The sequence below is a fragment of the Otolemur garnettii genome, unplaced genomic scaffold, assembly GCF_000181295.1.
Source record: "Otolemur garnettii isolate 467f Iridium unplaced genomic scaffold, OtoGar3 scaffold00001, whole genome shotgun sequence".
Lineage (NCBI taxonomy): Eukaryota > Metazoa > Chordata > Mammalia > Primates > Galagidae > Otolemur > Otolemur garnettii.
The window spans coordinates 55,189,681-55,199,158 of NW_003852396.1; the positions used below are offsets into that span (position 1 = coordinate 55,189,681).

Consider the following 9,478-nt stretch of genomic DNA (forward strand, 5'->3'; position numbering starts at 1 on the left):
CTCAGCATCTAGACTCATGTGCTCACAACACGCAGGGAGGAAATGGTGAGTTTCAAATAAGAACTGGAGTTAACAGTATTGTTCCTACATTAGAGTCTTGGTTCTGATTGCTGTATGTATATGATACAGGGAAGCTGGGCAAAGGGTGAATGTGAGCTGTTAAACAATAAAAAGTTAAAAAGATAACAAAACCAAAAAATCTTAAAGACCTCTATGGAACAGATACTGTACAGGGATAAGGACAGAGTCAGATAACCAGTTGTAAGGCTATAAGGGAAATAAATCATCTGGGGGAGAACGATGGTGCTTGGACTAGGGGACAGTAGGAAGGAAAGGAGATGTGTTGAATTCTGGGTATTTTTTGACAGTAGAACGGGCACTATTTGATGGTAGAATAACTTTGGGAGAGGGAGAAAAAAAGGAATTAAAGATGACTTTAAAGTGCTTAACCTAAACAATTATACTTTCAAGTTAATACACTTTTTAAAGTGCTTTGTTTATCTTATTTGAATTAATCCTTACAACAATAGGAGTTTAATAGTCATAACAAAAATAAGTCCAAGTACTTCTGCTGGGCGCTTTACAATGTGATATCTCACTTTATTTTCCCCTGGGTAGTAGATGCTGTCCATTTATTCTTATCTAATATATGAAAAAAGTGGAGACACAGACAAGCTTAGCAGTTACCCACGGTTATCCAGCTGGTAAGTGACAGAGTTAGGATTTAGAAGTCCACAGCCTGATTCTGACACTTCCAGTCTTAACTCCACTGCCTAATTTTATAGTTAAGGAAAGTGAAATTTAAGAGGTTGAACCATCTGCCATGATTCACACAGTACAAACGTGGCAAAGCCATAACTTGCCCCCAGTTCTGATTTGAAAGCCCAAGCTCCCACCGCCATGCTCTTCTGCTGGATCACACGTGTGCCAGCATGGGTGATGTTAGGTGCGAGCTCTCTTGGCACAGCCTGGGATGCTGGGGGCCAGAAGTCACAAAAGGTGAATTTGCCAGCTACAGGCATCACCTCCAGGCAGGGGATTCAGGTGGCTTCCTTGTCCCTGTTCCTACACTGGCCAGGGCTGTTCCATGGCCCGGAGCAGTAAGGAGAGACGTCATTACCAGGCCCAGGGCAGCAGCACCATATGCTGGAGCCACATGTGCCCAGGAATCCCACTGTGCTCATCAGCCTCACTGGTCAGCGGCCAGTCGAAAAGGACAGATAAATTCATGCACTCATTTCCATAGGCCAGAGGGTCACTCCTTTGTCTCTCTGTCTAGAAAGAGGCACTCCCTGTCCACCTTGCCCCCCAAACATGAAAAAAATGTTCTCAGTCTCTAATAAACCTAAATGAATTCTTCTTACAAGAAGAGAATATGCCAAAAAAATTAGGCCGAAGCGTCCTGGGTAATAATTAACTCTGGCTGCAAAGAGGAAGGTAATTTTTTTTTCTGTTTCTGTATATTTTTTTCTGACTTTTTCAATTTTCCATAATGATCATGTAAACTTGATAATTATTTAAATTGTAGTAATTACTGGTAACTTGGCAAGTATTTAAAAGAAAAATCTAAGTGTGGACTCTCAAGTCTGACTCCCTATGTTTGAATACTAGGTCCGCCACTTGTTAGCTATGTGATCATGAGAAGGTAACTATTTAAGCCATGGTTTTCTCATCTGTCAAAAGAGATTAATATCAGATCCAACCTTACAGTAGAATTTTTACGAGGATTAAATAATACATGTAAATAATTTAGCAGTAACTTTTAGCTATTTTATTATGATGATAATTCTTAACTTCTCAATTATATTGGATTTTCTTGCCTCCATGTTATCCACCGTCCCCTGTCCCCATCTGGGTGCGAAGCTCACCTTGTTGGCAAACAAAAGGACTGCTGAGAAAATGGGGACTCTTGGATGGATGGTCTGTGCGTTGATGGGAGAAAAAATTTCCCAGGAAAAAGTCATCATTTCATCATTATGGTTCTTAGCAAAGCAGTCAAACATTGGCTGGTGTTTTTCATTATTTCCATTCTCCAGGGAGCGTACCCTCAGTGTCTCCAGTAAATTGGACTTTCAAAGGTAAATGTAAATTTTAGTGTTAATTTATTTAAAGTAAATTATTCAGAGAGTCCTATGTCGGCAAACCTCATTTTTGTGGTACTATATTAATGTCTTCCTTAAATACAGCTCGTGTTTTCTAAAAGCTGTTTTATGAGTCCAGGAAATCTGTCTATTACAAAGAAGTGCTTATTGTAAAGGATGTTTTAGTCCTCGGGTTCAATTAGGGAGAGAGCCAGGGTCAATGGGAGCCCTATGTGTGAACAGTGGTAATAGCCGAGGTGTAGTAGGAAAGTGGGAAGCCCGCGAAAGCACATGGGTTTTTATTTGGCAGGAAGGACCAGTGCAGAAAGGTAAATGGAGGGCTCTATACAAATTTCACTAGTCTTCAGGGAGCCTAGCAACAGCAATGGACCAATCCACTGTAGCAGAAAGAAGACAGGTTCAGAGAGGAAGCTCCTGGGTCCTACTCCGCATCTTCCCTGGCAAAATCAATCTAAGTCTGCATTCCCTTCTCTACATAGGGGAGAGGAATAACTATCTTAACTATCTTCCTTAAGGGCTGCTTCCGACCACCAAATAAAATAGCTACACAATGCCTTGAAAGATTGAAAGAACCATAGAAATATAAAGCAGCACATGTCCCTGTATGTATAATTTTTGATTACTATTTTTATTACTATCAGATCTCAGGTACACAGGATTGAATTTCTTTTACTCAATTCTCGATGTATTATCATCACCAGACTGTGCAAGGTTCTTCTCGTATTTAATTTATTTCTTTATTCTCTTGATCCTTATTCTTCACTCATAGTCCCTGCCACCACCACCCACCACCAACAATCTCTCTAATGTGTTTACTACGTGCTTTAAAAAATAGGCACTCACGTGGGTATTTTGTATGCATGGATGTGTACGTACATATGAATGGTATTGTGTTATAAACCTCCTTTTGTCTCTTTTAGCACCCATCCCTGTGTTTTTAAGGGATTTTTTTTTTCATCTTTACACATATAGTTCATCAGTTAGAATGGCCCCATAGTACCTCAGGATATGAATTTGCCACCTCTACCAGTGAACCCTCTGAGTAAGGGATCTTCACGCTGCCCCCAACTCCCTGCCACCTCAATGACAGAAGTGGCTACTCTTGGATATTATTCTTCATGGTCACGTTTAAGAATCTGTTTGGAGGATACACCCAGGAAGGGACAGAACTGGGCAAAGGACATGAACAGGCAATTTTCAGGAAAGAAAACCCGAAAGATCAGTAAGTATTTAAAATTTTACTCAAATATATTAGGGATCAAAAAAAGTGAATCAAAATAAATGAGCCATTGCTTTATACAATTTATACTGACAATAATTAGAAAGCTGGACAGTGCCAAGGGTAGGTAGAGATGGGGGATGTGGGACTCTCACCCACTGTTGGTGGGACTAGCAGTGGGTACAGTGGTTTGGGAGAGGCATCTGGCAGTATTGAGCCAAATGCAAACATGGATAATTTGGGGGAGGTATTTTTTATTATTGCTTTTTTGAATTAAAAATAATTCTTAAACATCTGCTTTCCTCATTAAGAAATAATTATTCAGCTTTGCTCAGTGGCAGTATCATAGCCAATGAGATTTATCCAATGCACAATTATTGCTAATTGAAAACTTTTCCCAATACCCCACAATGATGACTTGAAATATAGTCGGCATTGGCAATTTTTGACAGTCTCCACAGAGACTGAAAAAAAAAAAAAAAGAAATAATTATTCAACACCTACTAACCTATCTCTCCCTAGCAATATTGGGTGGTAGAACTATAACAGTAAACCAGTGGGACACGGGCCTTGCTCTCACAGAACTTAAGATACAGCTGGGAATGTTTGATAATCTCTGCACCCTCAGGACCTTGCAGTGTTTCTGGCTCACTCTAGGAGCCCAGTAAATGTTTGCTGAAGAAATGGGTGAGGAGCAGCAGATACTAACTACACTATTTTTCTTCAATCTTACCAGAAGCGGATAATTCTCAGCCCCCAAGGCAGGCCCTCAATCTCCTGTTACTTTGTGATCTGCAACTTGTTCCTGGACTCTAGAGCCACTCTCTCGTAAAAGTTATGTTCAATTAACATTAATTACCTTCTCATTACATAGCTATGTTCCTTTATCTCCTAACATGCATTCAGTGATATAGGTAATAATATTATGTTCATTTTACAGATGGGGGAAAACTGGAACTCAGAACAGTGATGGAACTTGCCTAAGATCATAGAGCTTTTGAGGCACATGTTAGACTCCACCATAGATCATCTTTATTCCAGGGCCCGTGTCCTCTTCATTAGATCCCTGTTTGGGTGGGTGAAGGGGTGGGTCAAATTTACCTTTGGGGTGGTAACTGGCACCTTGATATATGCACATTAGATTTTTGGCAAATATCCCATTTTACAACTGTCTGTGAAGGCATTGTTTTCTGCCCCAAGGGTTGTTGAAAATACTGTAGAAAATCACCAACATCAGCTCCCTGCCATCTTCCTCCAACAATGCAGCTTTCAGCTGCTGAAATTGCTCATTAAAATGGAACCCCAAACTTTGCCTTAGCACCTTCCAAGGCCTCAGCCAGTCCCCTCCCAAATGGTTCTGTTCAGGGTTGAAAAGATTTATAGCATCCTTTAGCTGCTGACGATGTTTCCTTATTGATCCTGCTTCCGGAGTTCTGCTCAGGGGACAGGGAGTGACCGAAATGCTAAATTTTTACCAGCCTCACCACAAAATCAGCCAGACAGCCCAGACCTCCTTTGGGACCCAGAGCTGAAGGTGGAGAGCCACTGAGTCACACATTTCCTCCTGATCCCTCTCCCCCTCCCTCCATTCAATGCCTCAAGAGCCTGTTTCTAAATTTAATCCAAGATCTTTGCCTAAAGATTTCACTCTTCATTTGCTTCTGAGATACTTGCTCTGCCATAGCCACACTACAGCATTCATGAAGCACCACAGTAGCCCTCCTCACACTGCAAACCTGGACTGGCCTTTTTGAGGTCAAGGACTGTGTAATTCCTGCACCTAATGCTGGAAATGTTGGATGAAAGATGGACAGACACACCAGACGGCAGGAACTAAGAATATGGGAAGACCCCACTGCCATGGACAAGTTGTAAATGCCAAACTTTAGTTCTAAGATTCTGAGGGCAGCAACATCATTCATTCTCTATTACTATAGAAGACGTCTTACTCATGAACAAACACCGCATCAGGGATGGCAAAGTATTTATATAGAGAGATAGCACCCCTCCCTACTGTCACATCCATGAAAAATGTCATTATTTACTCAAGGTGTCCTATTTCACTGGGTATCCAGGCAGCCATTACTAAGCATGAGAGATGATACCTGTGTCCCCCTCTCAGCTAGGAGCAATGTACCATGCTGTGCTCTGCGCCATAGGTGACACAAAACCATGGTGCCTCATGGTCTCATAGAAAACAAAATGTTTTCACATACAAAACATTAAAATACACTGAAATCCTCCATCATTGCTTATTCATGTAACAAAAATTCATTGAGCAGTTATTATGTGCCAGAAACTATCTAAAAAGTCAGGACATGTAAAGATGACTGAGGTGCAGTCTTTGCCTTCAGGGAATTTCTGATCTAACAGAGGATGTGGAACCTGCAGTTCATATTCAATGTGGTGAGTTGTCTGCTGGAGAAAATATGGTGTGCTATGGGAACACATAAGAATGCCTTGGGAGATATCCAGAGAAAGGGTTCTGTATTAGTTTCTTGACGCAATAACATATTACCACAAATTGATAGTTTAAACCAATAGAAATGTGTTCTCTCATAGTTCTGGAGGCCAGATTCCCAAAATCTGTTATCACTGGGTGACAGCCAGAGCCACACATCTTCCAGAGGCCACAGAGGAAAAATCTGTTCCTTGCCTCTTCCAACTCTGGTGGCTGTCAGTATTCCTTGACTTGTGGCTGTTCATTATTCTCCAATCTGCAAGGCCAGAATCTTCAAATCTGTCTCTGTCCTGTCTGTCTTCCCACTGCTTTCTCCTCCATATGTGTCAAATCCCCCCCTCTGTCTCCCTCTTGAAAGAAGATATACAATTGCATTTAAGGCCCACCTAGGTAATCTACGATAATCTCTCCATCTCAAGATCCTTAATTTAATCACATTTTTCATCTTCTTTTTGCCATATAAGCTAGCATGCATACAGGGGTCAGGATGTGGATATATTTTTAGTGATCATTTTTCAGTCCGTGAACCAGTGCCTGTTACTCAAATATTCTACAAATGAGTGAGGTCACGTCTGAGCTGAGAACACAAGGGTAAGTATTCACAGAGTTGCACACTACTTGTGCAGAGAGGACATAAGATTAAAATTGGGAGAGGTCATAAGCTGGAGAAGGAAGGAGGAAACCAAGAGTTGGGGAAATCAATTCAGTTGGACGCCAACCGTGGTGCTGGTAAGGAATAGTAGGCAAGGTTAGGGAAGATGGGTGAGCAACAGCAAAGATACTGTCGGGAAGGAAAGCTAAAGCTGGTTCAGGATGACGCTCTGTAAAACAGGAAACTCCCAGTAGTCCACTTCAGGTGAGGTTTCAATCCCTTTGCTGAGCTAGGACAGGGAAGAGAATGTTGGCAATGACGCGAGGGGGCTCCTTGGCTCTGCTGGCTTCTGCTTTGCTTCCTGTGCCTGTGATGCCCCTCCCCCACCACCTCCTCAGGCAACACCTTCTTACCTTCCCGGTCTCAGCATAAGTGTCTCTTCCTGACATTGGCTTTGTATCATCCTGTCCTCCTCCCACAGAGCCCAGCATAACCAGTCAGAGGAGTGGAGCAATAGTGAGTAAAAATGACAACACTGGAACAGAAGTTCCACCAGAACAGGGAGCCCCACGGACAGGAGTTTTTGTCTGTTTTGTTCATTGCCTGGACACTGAAACACTGCATGGTACATGGTAGACACATAACAAAAGAGTAAACAAATGTTAAAAGAGTAAACAAATGGAGCCAGACTTTTGCATTTGAATCCTAGTTACACCACTTACTAGCTATAAATTCCTGAACTACTTACCCTCTCTGCACCTCAGTGCCTTTGTCTATAAAATCAGGGTATTTATTAGTACCTGCCTCATGGGGGTGTTCTGCAGAGTAAAAGAGTTGATATAGGCCAAACATTTAGAATTGTGGAGGCCAGGCGCGGTGGCTCATGCCTGTAATCCCAGCACTCTGAGAGGCCGAGGCAGGTGGATCACTTGAGCTCAGGAGTTTAAGACCAGCCTGAGCAAGAGTGAAACCCTGTCTCTAAAAAATTTAGCCAGATATGGTGGCAGGTGCCTGTAGTTCCAGCTACTTGGGTGGCTGAGGCAAGAGGATGACTTGAGCCCAAGAGTTTGAAGTTGCTATGAGTTATGATGCTATGGCACTCTGCAGGGGGCAAGAGAGTGAGACTCTGTCTCAAAAACAAAACAAAACAAAAAAAAAACGTTTAAAACTGTGCCTGGCTCAAAGGTATTTTCCAAATCTGCAGTGCACAGGTGCACAAAGATTCCCCTGAAGATTAATATATAATTTTGAAATATACTCTGAACTATGTTGAAAATCGCAATTCATAAAGGGATACACACTCAAAAATGCCCACATCACCATTAACATACAGCAAAACACGTCACCTTGCCTACCTCTCATTGGCTTTGAAATCAGTAAATGATCTGATCTAAATTTTTAATATATTAAGCTATTCTAACAAAATACCTGTTCACAGTGTTGGAGTTCCAAGAAGAGAGTTCACTTGAAAACTGGGTACACAGCAGAGAGGTGGTTGAGATATATCTCTAAACATATACAAAGAAGACAGTAAAGTTTGCCGTCTTTGAAGGAATCGCCTTGTCGCAGCAGGAAGGAAGAGAGGACACTCGTGATTTGTTAATTTCGGCAATGACTTTGACCCAGCATTCTACCACAGTTACAAAATGGGAGGCACCAAGATGGTGTCCGTCCTCATCTCTGCTCACTCAATGGAAAGGAAGTTGCCCCAGAAATGGCAAATTGATAGAATGAGTTTTCACAAGGAATTGCTTGGCTGGTCTCCTCAACCCGTTTTCATTTGTTCCAGAAATGAAAATTAACAGCCTACCATGTTGCAAGTATCGTGCTGGGTGCTGAGGCTGTAGTGGCAAAGGGAGTGAAGGAGACACGATTACTCCCTCACTGAGCATAAGGAGCTCAGGAAAGAATGTTAAACAGTGAGAGGAAGTGTGGACAGTCCCATGACAAAGGAAGCACTCTTCCATGCTAAATGGAGTCACTCAGGCCTGCAATGGATGTCCTCGAACTGCCCAGAGGAAGGAGATTTGAGCTGAGACCTAAGCAATAGATTGGAGGAGTTGATTCAGTGAAAAGGAAATGCAGAGAGGTCAGGAAGAGAACAATATTCCAGCAGCGAGAAGGGCATGCATGAACGCAAGAAACCAGAGAGCATATCATGCTTGCAGACATGAAAGAAATTCAATATGGCTGAACCTTTCACCATAGAGGCCCATAGAACTGGACCTTTCACCATAATGCGTACACACTGATAAATCACTCAGTGTATTTCTCGGCCTTTAATTAATTTTTCCTCTCTTTCTTTCTCTCTCTCCCTTTCTCTATTGCCTTTTTCTTTTTTATTTCAACTCTCCTTCTGATTATCACCTGACCCCTTATAATATCCACTTTTCCAGATGGTCCCCACTCATTGCCATATGTCCCACACACCTTCAACTTTTTTATCTATTCAAGCATCCCTGATGCTGCTATCTCGGTATAAATGACACCTTCCTGTCTGGTGGCTGCCCCAAAGCTTTTCTCATCTGGCTTTCTTGGAACTCAGGTTTCACACCCACACATATAGCAATCTTCAAAGAAAGACTGACCCAGCGTAATAAACTCTCCAGCCCGGGCTTTGCAAAATGAAGTGAAGTCTTTGATCCCTCTCTGGTTGCCCCTTGGAATGAAATGAACTCTTTTGAAGTGAAGTTCAGTGCACCCAGAAATGACAAAACAGGACTAGGGGAGTTATAAGGTTAAGACAAAGATGATGCTGCATGTGGGTTATTTTGTGAAAGGTTGGATTTGGGAAGATTATCCAAGAACCTAGTTTAGATTTAGGCTGTCAAAAAATTAGCATTAGAGACTAGATGATAATTCAAGCTGAAAGATTCCCCCCAACTATCCTGGCTCTACATACCAGGGTGGCAATCCTAAAAGCATTTACACATTCTCCCCCTAAGAACTCCCCAGAATGCATTCCAGATGCCATGCAAATCAATATTCAGAGGTATTTCACACAGTCCACAAACACACACACTATCTGCCTTCTAGAATTACACCTAGACACATACTGGTTTTGCCACTGAAGGTTATGCAACATGTGTGCAAATGGCAGCGCC

General features: G+C 42.1%; 1 non-coding gene across 1 annotated transcript; it reads left to right on the forward strand.

The window, feature by feature from the left end:
• The first annotated feature begins 3,644 nt into the window (after positions 1-3,644).
• On the forward strand, positions 3,645-3,785 carry LOC111724776. The gene has a single exon (XR_002773002.1). It is a non-coding gene; the product is annotated as a U4 spliceosomal RNA (small nuclear RNA).
• The last annotated feature ends 5,693 nt before the right edge of the window (positions 3,786-9,478 follow it).